At 43.9% G+C, this 6,950-nt stretch overlaps 1 protein-coding gene across 1 annotated transcript in view; it reads right to left on the bottom strand.

Moving 5' to 3' along the window:
* The window catches only part of LOC307157224 (uncharacterized protein), a 90,884-nt gene that overhangs the window by 46,318 nt on the left and 37,616 nt on the right, over positions 1-6,950 (bottom strand). The window lies entirely within an intron of this gene.

Here is a 6,950-nt window from a genome sequence, read left to right as displayed (position 1 = left end):
ACAAAAGTTATAAAACTTTTTTGAATGGCATTTAAGACACACTCAAATGGTTTGCGTTCACATTGTACATTATATTTAGAACAAAAGTCTCTAAAAGTTAACAATCTTCCATCTTCATCCATTAAATGAAGAACTGACCAAATACCCTTTTCAAGCCGATCAAGAACACATAGAGACTTGTAAATCTATTAGAAATCTATTGTTCCATATAGGGGTTCTGTGTGGAGAAAAGCTGTGGTTATATAATAACTTCCATCATAACAAAATCTGCTGGTGAAAGGAGGATTATGTGATTGGCAGTCTGGAGTAACAGTAACATCACATCTCAGCGGAAAACCAGTTCCACACAGTTTCCTAAATACACCTCTGGGAATGCACAACCAGAACGGTCTTAACAGCTCTATTAGAAATGGAGAGACAAGATGCAGGACAGATACACCTCTTTTAGTTAAATAAATCCTCCCAAAGATAGACAAATCCCGTTGATGATCAAGACCTCATTCTTAGAAATGTTTATGCCTAAATATTTGACATTCGACTCGATGGGAATATTATATGTAAGGGATAATGTATAGTGAGCCGGTTGTTATAGTGAATAACAACCCCGACAGGCTGAACGGGATCCCGACGCGAAGCGGAGGGATCTTGAATCAGCCTGAAGGGGTTGTTATTCACTATAACAACCGGCTCACTATACATTATCCCGCTTATTACATGGCTACCTGCAAAATAAATAAATAATTTGACACAAATTATTTATTCAAAAAGGAGTTTATTGATTTTAAAACGATTGTATTGCTTCCGCTAACGAAAATAGTCCGTTCCGCGTCCATAGCAACGCGCTGCTTTTCATGGCAACGGTCTGTTATACTCCGCAGCGGTCTGTTATCAAGAAATAACAGACCGCATTCTACATTGGAATTCAGCCAAGCCATGTAATAAGCAGTTTTAAGAGGGCATTCATGTATGGTAATAATTTCACATTAACTGAATAACTGAATAATATTACACAGATTTTCACCAAACCCATACATTTTCAAACATTTATAAATAAATGAATGTTCTAACATATCAAAGGCTTTATAGAAGTCTAAAAATGAAATGGCCCCATCATCCTCTGTTTCTTGATTATACTCCAGCAAGTCCAAAACCAGTCGAATATTGCCATGTATACATCGGCCTCTAATCAATCCAGTTTGTGTCTCCCCAATCATTCTGGATAAACCAAGTTTTTATTATAAACCAAGGGATTATTATATATGTGGGTTAGTAATTTATAGTCATAGTTTAGTAAAGTTATAGGTCATAAATTGTCCAACAATCTAGAGTCTCTTCCTGGTTTGGGAATAAGCGGGATTAGGCCTTGTCTCACTGAATTAGGCAAAACCAAGATTTTAGTAATTTCCTGAAAAGCTGCAAAAATAAATTCCCTTAATAAGTCCCAAAAATTAGATGTAACAGCGTCTGGGCCAGGTGATTTATCCAATGCCAGCTCTTCGACTGTTAACTCTGCATCTACATCTATATGAGGGAATGAGGGTCTAATATTGAAGAGGACGAAGAATATAAGTCCTGATAAAAGTTGGCCATTTCTTTAGCTATTACTTGTGGATTAGAACACTCTGCCCCATTAATAATTAAAGTTTTAACAGAGTTTCTTTCTTGCCGCTTTTTTTCTAACTTACAGAAATAATCTGAGTTTTTCTCCCCTTTTCCCATCCTCTTAGCTCTTGATCTAATATATCCCCCTTAGCTTTTCTCATACAGATTTCATCCAAGGACCATGGTGCTGTTTTGTCTAATTTTGTCTGCGATGTCCTCCAGCTTTCTATCTTGAGAATCGAATCTCGCCGTTAAGGAGTTAATCGTCTGCAGCAAAGCTGGAGATTTCACAGTCGTCTGGCTTCACCTTTTCTTGAAGAGTTTTGGTTGGAGTAATGTGAGAAGCATCCCGTCGTCTTTCCTTTGGGTTCTCTCGGCCGTAACTGTGATCCATTTCCATGGGTACATGTTGGGCTCTGTTTGCTGAATGCGCCACGTTCCCATCAAAGTTTACTTGTTCGATCTAGAGCATATCAAAGAAACAACTGAATGCAATAGTAACGTGTTTAATTGATCACTTGAGTTTCTGATACTGGTTTATGAGAAGGCGGCAATCACAAGTATAAACTGAAATAGTTCTGCCAGAGCTCAGCAAAACATGTGCGGCTAGCTCGCCATCTTGCAGGAAGACCCTTCTGTGGTTTTACTGAAGGAATTAAAACTTCTAATTAGGAATTAATTAACACTCATGAACTTAAAGCAGTGCTTTCCAATATGCAGGAGAGAAGTTAGATTTCCAACAGGTGTGTTATTAAGACTTAGAATAGTTTAAACAGAGGTTTATGTGAGGAAACATCGTCTTAAAGTGCAGTAAACATACAAATGAACGTAATACATTAATTGAAGATATGAGTAAGAAAGGAGATCGATTGATTTCTTATCCTAGAGCTGAAAACATTAATATTACAGCCGTCATCTGTCATTCCCATTGATATAACGGCTGGTGTTTTAAAACTGAAGCTCAACAAACATCAGTCCTCAGAATGTCCTGTTGTGTACTTTTGTGAAGTTCGGAGTCGACTAGTGATGGGAGAAGCTGAGCTTTACAAAGCTCTGAATCAACTGGACAAATGATTCAGTGTTTCGAATCGTTTGAATCGCCTCACGCTGGCGACTCCTGCTGGTCAGAACAGTGGGAATGCAAGAACTCAGGCCAAACATGCACTAAAACAGCTTTTACAAACACATTTCAAGTGTTTTATGTAAGGGATAATGTATAGAGAGGCGGTCGTTATAGCGAATAACAAGCCCGACAGGCTGAACGAGCGCGTCGGGCCGGTCGGGGTCTTGAATCAGCCTGAAGGGCTTGTTATTCGCTATAATGACCGCCTCTCTATACATTATCCCGCTTATTACATGGCTACCTACAAAATAAATAATTAATTTGACACAAATTATTGATTTAAAAAGGAGTTTATTGTTTTAAAAACGATTGTATTGCTTCCGCCAAAGAAAATAGTCCGTTCCGCGTCCATAGCAACGCGCTGTTTTGTATGCGGTCTGTTATCGGTCTGTTATCAAGAAATAACAGACCGCATTCTACATTGGAATTCAGCCAAGCCATGTAATAATGAAAGTATAATCCATCAGATGCAGTGAACTAAACATCTAATAAGATTAAATATCAGATGTCTGTATAATATCTGTTCTTTGATCAATTTTCAGTGCTTGCTGTGTTTCGAAGCTTCACTAGGAAACAGAGTTATTAGCAAAAAGGTAATGTTGCTTATTATAGCGCCACCATGTGGCTGAATCTCACAAGATTTGATACACAGCCTCATTTTAACACAAATATGTCAATTTTCATAACAGTCAGACATTATGAATTGACCTTATTGGCTGCTGTGATTTCATTGGCTGCTGCCGGTGATATTTGAAGATTATATATTATTTGACCCATGGAAGATGAATATCAGGATTCGTTGGGATTGATCATGTGACGTACAGCAGATATAGATCAACACATAAAAATTATCATTTAATATCTTCACAGTGTTTTGATGTTTGAGGGGATTTTTGATGAGTTTCGAGTAAATGGATCAGAGACGGTTTTTTTTATATATTTCCAAGCTTAAGATCTTTATGCCTTACAGTCTCTGACGCCCAGGGATGTTTAGAGCAGGAAAATAATAATTGATAAAACACTGCAAATATAATAATATTACAGCTGCTTCAGTGCTTGAACCCACACAGCAAATTCTGGTCTTTGGAATAAACTCCATGCGAGTTAAAATCAACTCAGTTTGAGTGTACATGCGTGACCATCAAATAGACTCCACCGCAGAGTTACAATAAGACTAGAGTTACAATAACTCCGCTCTTGGAGTTGAATTTGTAACACTTTTTCAGATTTAAAATAGAACTCTTTCTGGAGTTAAAATACAAATCATACGGAGAGTAATTGTAAATCTAAAATTTATTCATAATATGAAGTTATTCATAATATGAACTCCTTAACAGTGTTAAAAATCAACACTTAAAAATATTGAATTTAACACTTCTTAGAGTTAACATTTATTTAACATAATATAATGTTTTATGTGAAAATGATATTGTCACAATTCTGTTCTGTCTGAGTGTTTTTTTGTCACTGGTCACATGTCTTCCTTTGTTCTGTTTTCCCGCCACTCCTTGGTTTCCATGGTTACCCTCATTAGTTAATTTGTATCACCTGGTTCCTCGTTAGTCTTGTCAGCTGTGTCTTGTTTCCCTGATCTGTTCTCCCCTGTATTTAAGCCCTGAGTGTTTCAGTCTTCACTTGTCGGTCAATGTTTAATGTTAGGTTCCTGCTCTGAGCACACGCTCCCTGTTTTTGTGTATCTGTTATGTTTGAGAATTAAAACCTTGGAATTCATCATCTTCGTGTTCGTCTCCTACTTCATCCACCCGGAAGCCTGACAGATTGACCGACCAAAAGAATAAAGAGACTATGGGGAGATTGATTGCGGGGATCCTCTGGCCCCGAGCTCGTAAGCTGGTGTCGAACAGTGCAGACCTGGCTTTGAAGATGTTCGACCCAGCCTTCATGTCAGTCAGAAAAGCCATTGAACACGCTGGTCCAATCGAGCCTGCACTTCACGCCGGTCCAGCCGAGCCTGCACTTCACGCCGGTCCAGCCGAGCCTGCACTTCACGCCAGTCCAGCCGAGCCTGCACTTCACGCCAGTCCAGCCGAGCCTGCACTTCACGCCAGTCCAGCCGAGCCTGCACTTCACGCCAGTCCAGCCGAGCCTGCACTTCACGCCAGATCTGCCGAAGCCAAGGCAGTATGCGTCATGCCCGCCGCCCCTGAGACTGTGAGCGTTATGCCCGCTGCGCCTGTGACAGACAGCGTCATGCCCGCAGAGCTTTTGTTTTCTTTTATTCCGTCGACCCTGAAGCTCCCTTCGCCGCTGGTTCCGTCCAGCTCAAAGCCTTCACCGCTGGTCCCGTCCAGCACAGAGCCCTCTTCATCGCTGGTCCTGTCCAGTTCAGAGCCCTCTTCGCTGCTGGTTCCGCCCAGCTCAGAGCCCTCTTCGCCGCTGGTCCTGCCCAGCTCAGAGCCCTCTTCGCCGCTGGTCCTGCCCAGCTCAAAGCCTTCTTCGCCGCTGGTCCTGCCCAGCTCAGAGCCCTCTTCGCCGCTGGTCCTGCCCAGCTCAAAGCCCTCTTCGCCGCTGGTCCTGTCCAGCTCAGAGCCCTCTTCGCCGCTGGTCCTGTCCAGCTTAAAGCCCTCTTCGCCGCTGGTCCTGCCCAGCTCAGAGCCCTCTTCGCCGCTGGTCCTGCCCAGCTCAGAGCCTTCTTCGCCGCTGGTCCTGCCCAGCTCAGAGCCCTCTTCGCCGCTGGTCCTGCCCAGCTCAAAGCCCTCTTCGCCGCTGGTCCTGTCCAGCTTAAAGCCCTCTTCGCCGCTGGTCCTGCCCAGCTCAGAGCCCTCTTCGCCGCTGGTCCTGCCCAGCTCAGAGCCCTCGTCGCTGGATCTGCCCAGCACCGAGCCCTCGTCGCTGGATCTGCCCAGCACCGAGCCCTCGTCGCTGGATCTGCCCAGCACCGAGCCCTCGTCGTTGGATCTGCCCAGCACCGAGCCCTCGTCGCTGGATCTGCCCTGCACCGAGCCCTCTCTGGTACCCGAGACTTTTCCCAAGTATTTTTTTTGGGGGGGCCATAGGACTCCGTCCTGGCCACTCGAGGGGCCATGGCCACCTGAGGGGTCCTCACCACCATGGCCACCTGAAGGGTCTTCACCGCCGTGGCCACCTGAAGGATCTTCTCCGCCGTGGCCACCTGAAGGGTCTTCACCGCCGTGGCCACCTGAAGGGTCTTCTCCGCCATGGCCACCTGAAGGGTCTTCTCCGCCATGGCCACCTGAAGGGTCTTCAGCGCCGTGGCCGCCCGAAGGGTCCTCTCCGCCGTGGCCGCCCGAGGGGTCGTCTCCGTCCTGGCCACGCCCACAGCCTGCTCCACCGTGGCCACACCCACAGTCTGCTCCGCCCTGGAGGCTTCCTGCCTTGTCTCCCTTGCCTTGTCTTCCCCGTCAGCCTCCAGGGCGCCCACCCTCCCACCCCTTTGGTCTTTCTACGGCGCGAGGACGCGCCTACCGGGAGGGGGGAGTTATGTCACAATTCTGTTCTGTCTGAGTGTTTTTTTGTCACTGGTCACATGTCTTCCTTTGTTCTGTTTTCCCGCCACTCCTTGGTTTCCATGGTTACCCTCATTAGTTAATTTGTATCACCTGGTTCCTCGTTAGTCTTGTCAGCTGTGTCTTGTTTCCCTGATCTGTTCTCCCCTGTATTTAAGCCCTGAGTGTTTCAGTCTTCACTTGTCGGTCAATGTTTAATGTTAGGTTCCTGCTCTGAGCACACGCTCCCTGTTTTTGTGTATCTGTTATGTTTGAGAATTAAAACCTTGGAATTCATCATCTTCGTGTTCGTCTCCTACTTCATCCACCCGGAAGCCTGACAGATATACTGAACGCCATACTCTCAACTCAGTGCTTTTATTTGATCAAATTCATACATTTGGTTTAAAAATTCCATGTATGGACACACTTTAAAATAATATCTGTCATAAAATACTGTAAAATCTAACAGCAAAACATTTACATTAATGCAGCTAACAGAGTGCCAACTAAAAAAAAATTAAATTGTATAAAATCAAGACTGCAGGATTATATAAAAAAAAACATGTTGTTACAGTAGGATTGTGTAACCTGAGGTAGACACGTATACATCAGATGAAGTAACAATGAACAACTTCACAGTGAACTCATCTAAATAAGAAATCAGAAAATACAACCGTCGGATACAATATAAAATTGCGAATCACACCCGTGTGACATTTGGGCATCAAAAGACTTGAAATGCCTTAATCTCTCCT

The sequence above is a fragment of the Squalius cephalus genome (genome assembly GCF_949319135.1).
Source record: "Squalius cephalus genome assembly, chromosome: 4".
NCBI classification, from domain to species: Eukaryota; Metazoa; Chordata; class Actinopteri; order Cypriniformes; family Leuciscidae; genus Squalius; species Squalius cephalus.
Note: the sequence above shows the minus strand (reverse complement) of the source record. Positions and strands in the feature narration are given on the sequence as shown.